This window comes from Rhinolophus sinicus, linkage group LG12 (genome assembly GCF_036562045.2).
Source record: "Rhinolophus sinicus isolate RSC01 linkage group LG12, ASM3656204v1, whole genome shotgun sequence".
In the NCBI taxonomy this organism is placed as follows: Eukaryota; Metazoa; Chordata; class Mammalia; order Chiroptera; family Rhinolophidae; genus Rhinolophus; species Rhinolophus sinicus.
Window position 1 is genome coordinate 67,349,549 of NC_133761.1, and position 9,871 is coordinate 67,359,419.

Below are 9,871 nucleotides of genomic sequence, written 5' to 3' on the forward strand. Positions count from 1 at the left end.
GCTGGACGAGGGCTCTTTCTTTACTTGAGCAGTGGGACTGAAATGAGTGTCAGGAGGTGGTTGAATGTGGGGTCAGACAGAACTCAACGCAGTAACTGAGGGTGACCTCAGGATGGTCAGGATTCAGTGTGAGGTCGAGCGGTGAGAGTTAGCTGTGCCCCAATGAGCGCGGTAATCCCATAGGACGGCAGCAAACTGGGTATTCTTATGATTTTAAAGGACATTTCACATTTTGAGGGTTACGCAGAGGGGGGAAAAGGGGTGAGGGCATCTGCCAGCCAGGTGTCTCTTAAAAGAGGAAATGTGTCGTTGTGATTTTCATATATGCTTTGGGCCTGTGTTCCTGCCTTTTGTGAGACCATCGGTACAAATGGTTGGGATTATCCATTTTCTGACTCTGTGACTTAATCTTGAGGGTTCTGGAGGGTTTGGAATTCAGTATTTCGTACTGTAGAAAAACAACATAAATGGAGCCACTTTAAAATCGAGCAGGGCTACCATCCCAAAGGAACGGCCTTGCTCATCTTAAGCCTCAAACCTTTGGGATGTTAAAACAGGGCAGAGTAACCTCTGGGCTGGACCTGAAGCAACATTGTGTCCCAAAGAACTGTTTGCAAGCGTAACAGGAGAGCAGATGTCACGACTGCTGGACTAAAAATTGAAAGCAAGGTTTAGAATCAGCGTCCCTGTCTGCACCAATAGAAATGGCTTCCTTCTGTGGATGTCATTGTCCCCTTTCCCCTTCTCATAAATCCCCTGCTATTGTCTCCTAATTGAAATGCTGTTTGGGCTTCTGCCTTCCCAAATGAATATTCTTTTTGTTTGTTTGTTTTTCAAATGAATCTTCTTGCTCCTCACTTAGCTTTCTATTCTTAGGTTAATAGTACTTTTGATTTAGGAGGATTTGGCCCAAAGGACCGTTGGCTGGTGGGGAAAGTAATTGTCTGTGAGAACCACCTCCCATCCAGACCCCACAGGCCAGTCCTGAAGGTGCCGGCCCTCCCGGGGCCCACTCAGCTCTGTGCGCGGGAGGGCTCACTCAGCTCTGTGCCCGCTGGCTGGATCCGAAGCCCAGCGTTCTTCCTTGGGCCCCTTCACCCCATCTCACACCACGGCATTTCTCTTCAGCATTTGGGGCTGTGGTTGGACATCACACCCACCTTGACTCCACCTGTTAGCTGCCCCTGGGAGGTCAGCCTGTCAAGGAACACAGCTGTGCACACCCCTCCCACTCACCCCGAGAGGCACGCCTGCAGCCTGTGGGGTCACCGGTGCCAGCAGACAGACTCCAGACACTGTCATGTCCGAGAGCTCAGGCCCGTGGGGCTCTCCTGTCCTCAGCACGTCTCTCTGAGGCAGGACACGGTTCCGTTTCATATGCGGAGACCTCAGCTTCCAGAACAGGCCCTTCGCTGGGCTGTCCTGACGGCGTCCCCACCCCTCCTGTGGCCAAGCACCTTCTCCCCAGTACTGACCATGTTAGCTCCCTGAAGACACAGGAAGAAGGCTTTCCTGCCTCCCCCCTCCCCCCCAGCAGTTTCTGAAACAGCATTTCTCTCCCTTCGCTTGGGGAGGGCACTGAATTAGTCTCCCTTATTCTCAGAGAAGAAGGAAAGAGGACAAACGAACCCCCATGTCTCACTGGGGGAGACGAGGCTCAGCTTCACGGGGAGCCGGCTGAGGGAGCACACCCGCATTCGTGGCTGGCCAGTGTGTGACGTCAACCCATAGTCGGGGCTTCGAGACCACTGGACATTCAGGTCTTTCCCTTCCGGGTCCTTTACAGATTCTGTTACTCAGTACATTGCAGGGAGGGCTGCTGTGCAAGTGTTAAGATGTTGCCTAAAAAGAGATTGGAAACTGCTGGTGATAAGTTTAAAAAGGTAACAAAGTTGCGATTAAACACCCACGCATTTCACGTCTGGAGGACATGAAATAACAGCTTTGGTTTTGTTGAAGCAGAACATGACTTGCCACAAAGCCCTTTGATAGAAAGTTATCTTTTGCTCCTTTCCTGTCTCTAGCACAGTGAGGCACCTTAAGTCAGTCTCCTCTCTCTCTCTCTGCCCCTAACAGATCCGCCCGCAGTACTTACTGCCTGATGGAGCGTCTGCCTCCCAGCAGACACCGTGCTCCCTAAGCCAAGGTGGCTCGTTTCCTTCCAGCTGCGTCCCCCATGCCTGGAACAGACACCTGGTGACGGGGTGGGCATCAGTACCACATCATCATGTGAAATAATATGATGTCGTGTGGCAAGGAAAGGAAGGATATTACATTTTTGCAGGTTTTATAAAAGGGCGCACAAGACAGCCGGCTAGAGGAAATAGGACCAGTGTCGACAGTGACTGTGTTAGAGTAAGGAGATGATCCTTTTCCTCACCTCCATTTCTCTATTCTCAAATGTTCTATCAGCTTTTCGTGTGTTTGTTTGTTTTCCAGGGCAGTTAACAAAGAGCTGCGAAACTGCTGAAGCCGGGAGCCAGACTCAGGACGGTCCCAGCCCAGGCCTGCTGCCCCCACCCCCTCTGTCACCAGAGCCGAGGAGACTACAGGGTTCTGGTTTTCTAAAAGGTCAGCACCTGGGCACAGGCTGGGCACAGGGACTGTGTATTTCTGACTTGGTCCTTGTGACTAATTCTGGGCTTCCGTCTCACCTCCCTCGACCCCGTCCGTGGTCTTTTCCCAGGGCACAGTGTGAGAACCGGGGTTCAGGGTGATGAGTGATCTGGGGAGTTCAGAAGAATGGCAGGGCTGGCGCAGATACACTTGGTGATATGACTCAGTGCCCCACGTCCCTCTGGGGGGGCAAGCGGGGTCTCTGAACACTGGTGAGGATGTCTCCTTTGTTAGACGACCTCATGTCTGAATCCCTTCCTGCCTTGGCTTGGGGGCCTGCAGGAAGCTCCCTACCACCTGGCACCCCCATCGAGCCCCCCACCTCAGAATGGGGCAAATGATGGAAAGACCCACAGCAGGAGACGTGGGAATGCCCGGTAAGTGAGAGGAAAGAGGAAGCAAAGATGTGAAATCACCCTGCCTCTTCATTGTCATCGAAACCAGAAAGTATTTATTGAGCGTGTAATTACATCTTCATGAAAGTAGGCACCGCGTGAGTCACATAGATACACATCACAGAATGTCAGAGCTGGAAGCCACTTTGTCCACTCCAAGAAGGAGGACACTGGCGACCAGAGGTGGGACATGACCTGTGTAAGGTCCTAATAGCAGCACAGCGCACGTTTTAAAAAGCACATACGTGACATGGTTCTATCCCTTCTCGCGACCCCGTGTGGAGCAGGCACTGATGGCTTCCTTTACTAATGATGACACACGGTCAGAAGCCAAGTGGCTTGGTCAAAGTTACAGAGGAGCAAACAGTGCCATCAAAGCTGTGTCTCTCCCTCCTGCCTTCCCTTGTCCCTGCTACCTCCCCGTGTGACACCAGAGACACTGTCTCCATTCTGAACCCAGCTCACCCACCCCATCCCGACACCCTAACCCAGGTTCTGTCTTTCAAAATTTAACAGTTTCTCCCCTGATAATTAAAGTAACACTGGTTCATTGTTATTGTTTTTTTATGTGGAAATTAAAGGAAAATATAAAGGGAAATAGGAAAATCACCCATTATCCCACCATGAAGAGATATCTCGGAGTATATTTTCTGTGTGTATAATAATACAGGTGTGTACATTCTTTTCCAGCTAAATTGGCGTCAATGTATAGGAGACCAAGGACTGAGCCTATTGCGTTCCCAGCTGTGGCACACAGCTGGCATTCAGTAATTCTGTGTTGACTGTGTGTTATATACTTTCTTTCGTAGCCTTTCTTCACTTCGCAATGTGCCTTATTTTCCCATGTCATTAGCGATTATACAAAATGTGTTTTTAAGGTTACATTATATTATATGAGCTGTCACCTTATTTGTTTAACCAAGCCCCTAACCGTTTTTGTTTTTTTAATTTTTCACTTTTATAAACAATTCTGTAACGATGATCCTTGTACAAAAATCTTTATCCATTTCTTCAGGACAGCTTCCTAGAAGCAAAGTTATTCAAAGACTGTGAACAAGACTTTGGTACATTGTGCCAAATTGTTGAAAAATGTACATTGTCTCCAGTGGTGTAGGAGAGAAACTATCCACCTCCACATTTGACAAACACCAAAGGGCATTGTTATTGCAAAAAATGTATTTGTCAACTTGGTACCTGCCCAAGTTTAAAAGAATACAATATTCCCATCAGATACAGATATAGACGTGTCTCCTCTATTGGCTCTGCTTCTCTGGACAGCCCAGACCAATGCAATTAGGGTCCCCCTCACTACGGAAGTGTTTGGGCATCAGACTAAGGGGTGATGAGGGTCTTCCCAGGTGTGCTGAGGTCAGGGGTCAGGACTGGAAGAACCGGTGCTGAGACCCACCAGCCCCAGGTTGCCCAGGGAGTCTGAGTTGGGAAGTGAAGCCAGGGCTGGGCTCTGGTGGGCTGCAAGGCCCCGGCGCAGCTGAGACAACGGCTGCCAGTGTCTGGGTGGAGCTGTGGTTTGCCCCCGGAGACATGTTAGACGGCTGATTAATCTCACTCAGCCAGCTCTGAAAATGACTATCTTCATGAGGTACCTGCTCCCATCTCCCTCTACTGCAATGCGTCTGTGCCCCAAGCAGCCTCGGGCTGTCCCCAGGCTGGAACCTGTGCACACACCGCCGCAGCACGCTGTGGGTCACAAGTGTGCCGAATTCTGCCCATCTCTTTTCACCAAGCCTTGTTTTTTATATAACCTAGTGCTTCAAATCTTCCCAGGTCCCATCTGCTAAAATTACTGTTACTATTACTGTTACCATAAAGAGACACTGTAATATTCAGAGTAAAATAACCTAAGACCCTCCTCCCGAATTGCAGTACTTTTCATTTCTGCACGTTCTTTCCAGCCCTTCCCTGCCGTGCTCACAATGTACATCGCTGGAACCATGACATCGTCTGCTTTTCTGTCTTTACTTTTTCAGAATGTATTATAAGCATTTTCCACGCCGCTATCTAGATTTCATAACGGTCCCTTTGAAGGCTTCCCTCTGTGGATAAGCCATCACGTCCCTGCTCCTCTGTGATGGGACTTTCGGTTGGCTCAGCAGCCTTCACATTGCTGATCCTGCGACATTGAGCCTCTTTTCCATCTGGCTCAGGACTGGTTTGGAATGTCTGGGCCAATGAAATCACCCACCTTCCAGCATCCAAGACAACAGTGAAGTGTCTGGAGTTTCTTGAACAAACTGGGCAAATAGAGCAGCTTCTCCCCTGATTTCAGCCCCGGGGGGGCTCTGCTCATCATGAGCTTCCCAAACACTGCTGCCTTCCAGGCCCCACTCATGGCTCACCTCGGCCATTCCACAGAACCCACACCTCCCACAGCCCCCTCCCCGCCCAGCCCCAGGAGGCTCTCAAAGCACGTAGACCCTTCAGTGCATGCATTTCTGAACAGATACATGGGAACTGACCTAAATTGACCAATCTGGTTGGGTGGGGATGGGAGTGGTTGGGACTAGAGCACTGAGGAGGGGGTGTTAGGTCACACATGGCTGGTTTATAGACCGTTTCAATTAATTGAAAGAACCTCTGACCTCAATTTAAACCATCTCCCTTCAAAGGCCCTCCTTTGCCTTCCTTTCTCATCACTGAGTATTCTAGAAGGCAGAGGTGTTTCTACTTACTGCATGCCAAGGCCCCAGGGCAGCTGGTCACAGGAGGCTGGCCCTTTGAAACCTCTTGCTGCGAAACCACGGGAAGTGAAACTTGGTACCCCACACACAGTTTTGGACCAGAAAGATGTGATTGTCATGTAGACATGTTAGTATTTTTTCCCCCTGAGAGCTGGGTGTGAAGAAGAAGAAGGACTTTTTCTTTTAAGATGAAGAATGTGGGGAAAACATCATCTTAAAGATCGTTGCCTGTGAAGGCACAGCAGGGCTGCAAAGCATTTTGTCTGCGTGACTCCATCATCCTCACGGCAGCTGCCAGTGGACCTTGCCATCCTCGTGGCACAGATGAAGAAACCGAGGCATCTGCCTGATTCCAAAATGCTTATTTTTCACATTTGCCCCAGAGCACGTACCTGAGCCCCTCAGGACCACTCAGCAAAGGCCCCGGTGGGGCAGATGCCATTGCACAGGCACCTCCCACCCAGGCCTCTGACAAGTGCAACCGTTGTTCTCATGATCATCCAGCCCTGTCGGCAGCCAGCAGCTGACCCCCGCCCCAGACTCACACGCACCCGGCCTCGTCTGCCAGCACCTGGCCGCCAGCCTTCCTGGGGTGCAGGGGCCTGAGGGCCAGGGTCTGTGCCCAGGGGCCTGGGGAGTTCTACACACTCAACCCCACCAGGCGTCTTTACTCTGTGCCATCTACTTCAGGTACGAAGGGGCTGTGTCCTGTGACTGGGGGTGGGGTGAGGGGGTGGAGCAGAGCTGCCCTCAGGAGTCTGGTGCCCTGTCGATCTGGAAGCTGGCCTCGGTCTTAATTGAAAACCCCACAAAAATGCCTGCAGCCCCTGCTCTGGTATTTAGCTTTTATCTTTGTTTTATTTTTTGACACAATTCACAATCTTTTCTTAACGTTCCAAATTCATTTTTGAGTCTCCAGAAACCAAAAACGGAATGGCCAGAGAGACGGGGGCCATGTCGGGGTGTGTTGGACGCTGAGTGACCCCCGAGGGGTGGAAGGTGGGCAGGGGGTTGGGCCTCTCACTGAGAGACTACCCCGCTTTGCCCTCCCCAGAGGAGGGCTCCAAGTCCTCCAGGAGCGAGGCCTGGTAAGGAGGAGTCCGGGCTACAGCAGAGCCTGCAGGCCCTCCACCAGCTGTCACTTCACCCTCAGGGGTTTCTTCTAGGGCTCACCGGGCGGGAGCCTGGCTCCAGACCCAAGGGCGGCTTCCCGGCAACTGCCGCCCCCTGGTGGTGGCGCCGGGGAGAGCAGCTCCAACTGGGGCTTGGCCCGCCGGGCGGAGAGGAGGTGGCCCAGGGGCCCGCGACCTCTGCAGGCGAAGCTCAGGCAGGGTCCTGTGGGCCTGGAATCCTGTGGGAGCCCAGGCGACTAGGAGGGCCGGGCTGGAGAGGAGGGGGAGGAGGCACGGGAGAAATGAAAGAGAAGAGAGAGAAGGCCGGGAGGGTGAGGGGCGGGACTCTAAACTGGACAGGACCTGGGGGCATTTACAATCCAGCAGAGAACCACTGGCCAGGAGGATGCTGGTGTGTTGCAGGAAGTGGGTTCCTTTCCCATTTCCTGCCACTCGGGGTCCCAGCCCCAAAGCAGGGTCTGCCCAGCCTTCCGAGCTGCTCTCCAGACTCAGCCCCAGTTTTTTGGGGGGTCTCTTCCCCCTGGCTTCCCCCTCTAAGGTAGTTGTACGCATTTGGCACCGCTACTCACCTGCCTGGTGCCCAGCCTGTGCCCAGTCGGGAGTGTTCTGACTGATGGAGGCCGAGGCTGCGGGCAGTGCCCTCCTGCACCCGGCCCAGCTGCGAGCCGCAGGGTGGGGTTCGGCGAGGAAGCGGCCTCTGCTCCGACTCATTCTGGGGTTTCCAGAGCTTCTCTCCAGGGGCACTCACAGGGCAACGTCTGGGCCGCGGAGAAGCTTCTCGCTCTCCTCATGCAGCCCACGGAGCAAGGGGGTGGACGGGGAGGTCAGTGAGCGAGCTAAGCCTGGTCCTCTGCTGGGCCCGAGTCAGTAGGCCCAGGACTGGGAGAGGGCTGGGGAGCCCCTCCACTGAGTGGGGGGCAGGGGCGGGGACAGGCAGCTCCCAGCCAGCTGGAGACCCGGCCCTGTCCCCGTTCTCCTTACAGCAAGGCCCTTCCACCTCTGCCCAGGGAAACCCATCTGACGCCAGAGGACCCTGCACGCTTCAGCCAAAGTGGGAAGGAGAGAAGGCTGATGGGGCTTGGTGGCCTCTGCCAATCTGCACCTCCCTGCCCTCCTCTGTAGTCCCAGGAGGGCCCTGGGTGCTGCCTTCCGCACCCCTGCTTCCCAAGCCCCACTCCAGTTCCGGGCTCTGAGCTCCGAGAGGCTGCCAGACACGGAGCACAACGCAACCTGCCGCCGAAGGAAGGAACACGTTCTCCTTGACTTTCAATTTCACATAAAATAATCAAATGTGTGCAAATCAGATTCCACATAAAACGCTGGATTTCCACCTTTTATTTTAAAAATAGAAGCTTTTCTCTTGTGATGACATTAGCAGTGTCAGATCCTCTTAGGACAGAGCCTGACTTTTCGCATGTGCCACAATCCCCACGGGGCTGCCTCCTGCACCCCTTCCCCACCACACACACCACGGTGGCTCTGCGTGGCAGTGCAGCAAACACAACGGGACCACGTTGAAATACAACTCTTGTACCTGACATACTTCCTTCCTTCCTTTCTTTCTGGCCCTGTAGGTATTTGATGTGTTTCATTCATGGGGTTTCAGCTGCAGGACCAGCGAGATCTACCCTCCAACCCCACACCAGTCACTTAGTGTGTGGCTTTACCCAATCATTTAGTTTTTCTGGGCCTCAGGTTCCTTACTGTAAATGAAGGTAATAGTAATGCTATAAATAATAATTGCTACAAACTCAGGTTTGCAAGACGCACATATCACCTTCCTTGTTTCTTGAAACTCAGTTTGATTCTGTCCTGGGCCTGCTGGGATGGCAAAACATTCCACTTCCTCATTAGAATGCTGAGGCCGAGGGGAGCCCAAAAAGCAGGGTGAGGGCTGACACCCTCGTTGCTCCCCCCCCCGGGGGTCTATTGTAGCTGCGACCCCTGCTTCCAGGAACCTCCTGAGGCTGGAAACCTGGGGCCCAGCTTCTCGGCTCTCTTCCTGCTGAGGTCATGCCCGGTCTCCTTGCTGCTCGGGGCACACGCTCCTCTTTCCTGGGCCTGGTCCATCTCACCTCTTTCTCCTGGCCCCCCAAAGCCACTCCCCCTTCCTTGCCCCTTAGAACCCTGGGATTGCCTCAGTGGGCTCAGGGCTCAGGCCTCCAGGAAGCTTGTGCTTCCCACCCAGAGAAAGGGTAGGGGTGAGTGGGAGGGGGGAAGGCATTCAAATCGGTGTCTCAGAGAATTATTCCATCACACGAGTAACAATATGCTCACCTTCAAAAGCACTTTACCTTCTATCCACCCCTAAGTGTCCTCCCCCACCCCCCACCCCCCACACACACACTTGGTCCTTTTCACATTATACGCACAGTGATCTCACACAGTCCCCGAGCTACACCAACCAGACTGCTCACTGAACCTCACCATTAACGACCTACAATGAGCACCTCATCAACGGAACCCTCAAGCCAGACACCCGGGAATCCCCAGCTCCTCCGAGTCAATCAGTTGCAGGATGAGGCCAGGTCTGCATCCTAAATAGCTCTTGACTCACCCCTCCCCTCCTTAGTGCTACCACATGAGTCAGGGCCCATCACCCCTGCCTGGTTGCCTTGTTTCCGCCCCTCCCCCAAAAGCTCATACACCAATGTGACATAGGAGTCCTCACAGGGCGCAGGGTGTCTCCTAGATCCAGTCTTCAGCAGCGTCATGGCGAATTTTGTGTCAGCTCGGCTGAGTCCATGGTACCCAGACAGTTGGTCAAACATTCTTCTAGATGTTTCTGTGAAGGTATATTTTAGATGACATTAACATTTAAAGGAATGGTAGACTGAGTGAAGCAGGTTCCATCCCGGAATGGGGGTGCGCCTCATCCAATCCGCTGACCTTGAAAGAGGCTGACTGACCTCCTCTGATGAAGAGCTTCTGCAGGCTGAGTGCCTTTGGGCCCGACTGCAGCTCTCCCCCAGGTTCCCAGCTGGTCAGCCCTCCCTGCAGGCTTTGGACTTGTCAGCTTTCTCAAATA